Source organism: Mastomys coucha, chromosome X, assembly GCF_008632895.1.
Source record: "Mastomys coucha isolate ucsf_1 chromosome X, UCSF_Mcou_1, whole genome shotgun sequence".
Taxonomy (NCBI): domain Eukaryota; kingdom Metazoa; phylum Chordata; class Mammalia; order Rodentia; family Muridae; genus Mastomys; species Mastomys coucha.
In genome coordinates this window covers 13817597-13820304 of record NC_045030.1, presented here as the reverse complement: position 1 = coordinate 13820304, position 2708 = coordinate 13817597, and the positions used below count along the sequence as shown (strand labels likewise).

Genomic DNA, 2708 nt, shown 5'->3' with positions numbered 1-2708 from the left:
GCTGAACCATCTCACCAGCCCTCATATCCTCCTTTCAACACCTAGGAGTAGATCCATATCCATGTTAGAGTGTTGACCAGTTTGGTCTTGTGCAGGAACCAGGCAGGCAATCACAGTGTTGGAAGGTTAATTGGCTTGATCTTGTGGAAATGCTAGGCAGGCAACCATCCTGCTGACTTTTGGAGTGCAAGGGACCTATTATATTTAGGAGACACTATTTCACTGCAGTCTTCCCTGGCTCTTACTACAATCTTTCTGTCCCTCTTCTCCAATGCTTCCTGTGCCTTGGGGGGGGGGGGGGATATAATACAGATGTCTGAAACATGGACCTTCTAAAATTTTCATTATTGTGACAGGGCACATGTGTCAAGGTTAGAGGCCAACTATGTGTAATCAATTTTTTTTAACAAAAAGATTTATTTATTTTATGTATATGAGTATACTGTCCCTGTCTTCAGACACACCAGAAGAGGGCATTGGATCCCATTACAGATGGTTGTGAGCCAACTTGTGGTTGCTGGGAATTGAACTCAGGAGCTCTGGAAGAGCAGCCAGTGCTCTTAACCAATGAGCCATCTCTCCAGCCCATGTAATGGACTCTTCTACCTTTCTGTGGGTTCAAACTGAGATTACCAGTCTTGTACAGCAAGTTCCTTTACCTGCTAACCTAATACACGGGCCTTTGAGACACTCTTCAGATTGAAACTACACTACTATATGACTGCCAGTCACGTGAAGGCTAGCTTTTTTAGTGTTAAACTTTCTAGAAAGTATATGTTTTGGGAGGCAGTGGTGGCACATGCCTGTAATCTTAGCACTTGGGAGGCAGAGGCAGGCATATTTCTGAGTTCGAGTCCAGCCTGGTCTACAGAGTGAGTTCCAGGACAGCCGGGGCTATACAAAGAGAGACACCCTGTCTCGAAAAACAAACAAACAAACAAACAAACAAACAAAACACAAAACACAAAAAACAAAAACAAAAAGCCAAACAAACAAACAAAAGTATGTTTTAAGGATCCTCTGCTGTTTTTGAAATAGTACAGTATTGAAGACACAATGCAGAAATCAAACTACAAAACCCAATCCCAATGGATCACACTTTCCGCATTTATTTTGCAAACAAATTTATTCTTTGGGAATTTCATGTGACATATTTTGAACATATTTACCCTTTTCCCCCAACCCCTCCCATAACTACCCTCTCTATCCTCCCATTCCTTCTCATATAATTTTGTGTTTTTTTTTCCTTTCTTCAAGTCCAGTTTGTCTTTCTAGCTAGTTTTGTGGGTGTGGCCTGCCTATGGTCAACCTACCAGAGTCACATCATTCAAGAAACCTGATTCTCCCTCTCCCAGAACCTATCAAATATCAATAGCTTCTTAGCTTATGGTGGGATTTTGTGCCCACCTTCCCTGCTCCATGTTGGAATTTTTGTGCATGCTGTCACAGTCACTGTACATGCACAGTTATATGTGCAACTGCCTGTTTGGATCTGAAAAATAGTTTCCTTGATGTTATCCACAAACCCTGAATCTTTCCAACCTTGTCTTCCAAAAAGATCCCTGAGCTTGGGAGGGACAAGTGTGATACAGATGTCCCATTTAGGACTGAGCCTTTAAAAGATAAAATGTTTTTTTGAATGGGTTTGAAGGCACCATGATTCTAGAGCTTGGAGAACTAACAGTATAGAACAAGTATATTAAATTTTAATGTGCATCAAAATCACTTTCCCATTTATAAAGAAAACTTAGATATATCTTTTATGAGAAAAACAAAGTATAGACATCAAGAAATATCCAACAGGGAGTAATTTTATTTTTGTGTTATCATTCTGCTTGTTCTCAATGCTCCAAATGTTCTTAATGTACTTGTTGAACCTTTATAAGTAGAAATAAACACAATGTTATATTTTTACAATTGAACCAATTTGCACTTTAAGTTATTTGTTTTATGAGCTAGGAAAGGAGGACAAAGACTGGTAATTTTGACAATAAAAATACCATCTACTTTTATAAAACTGAATGAAAATTTATCATACTTCTTTATTTTTTGAGTCAGGTTCTTGCTATATAGCCCAGACTGGCCTGGAATTCAATATAATAACCTAGGTTGGCCTTGAATTCCTGAGTACTAGAATTACAACTGTATATGCTATACCCAGCATTTTTAAAATATAGAAGGAAAGATGACTAATCTTAACAAATATTCAGTCATAACAAAATATGACTTAGCAAAGAAAACATGATGTAAATTCCTTATATCAAAATATACAGGGGGCTGATGAGATGGCTCAGTGGGTAAGAGCACTGACTGTTCTTCCAAAGGTCCTGAGTTCGAATCCCCGCAACCACATGGTGGCTCACAACCACCTGCAATGAAATCTGATGCCCTCTTCTGGTGTGTCTGAAGACAGCTACAGTGTACTTATTTATAATAATAAATAAAACATGCTTCTTCCTTTTCATTTCTTCAGAGTATCTTGTGTATATACATATGCATATATATACATCAAATATATACATACTCAGTCTCATTTCTCATTAGTATAAAACAGAGATTAGACCATTTATTTTGTTTTTAAAATTAAAAATACAACAAAACACCCCCCAAAAATAAAAATTTTATCAAATTTTGGTACATGTATGAGTAAATATAGAGTACTCTTAAAAAAATTACCATTGAACCATTTTAACCATTTATTTCAAAGC

At 37.4% G+C, this 2708-nt stretch overlaps 1 protein-coding gene across 2 annotated transcripts in view; it reads right to left on the bottom strand.

Moving 5' to 3' along the window:
* Nucleotides 1-2708, bottom strand: part of Rp2 (RP2 activator of ARL3 GTPase) — a 37780-nt gene that overhangs the window by 2274 nt on the left and 32798 nt on the right. The window contains exon 6 of one of the 2 annotated variants that reach the window (XM_031344407.1): nt 1792-1877. The exons of the other annotated variant lie outside the window; for it this stretch is intronic. The gene's annotated coding sequence lies outside the window, so the exon portion shown is untranslated. Of the gene's footprint in view, nt 1-1791; nt 1878-2708 lie in introns of those variants that run through there. 2 annotated transcript variants of the gene reach the window in all.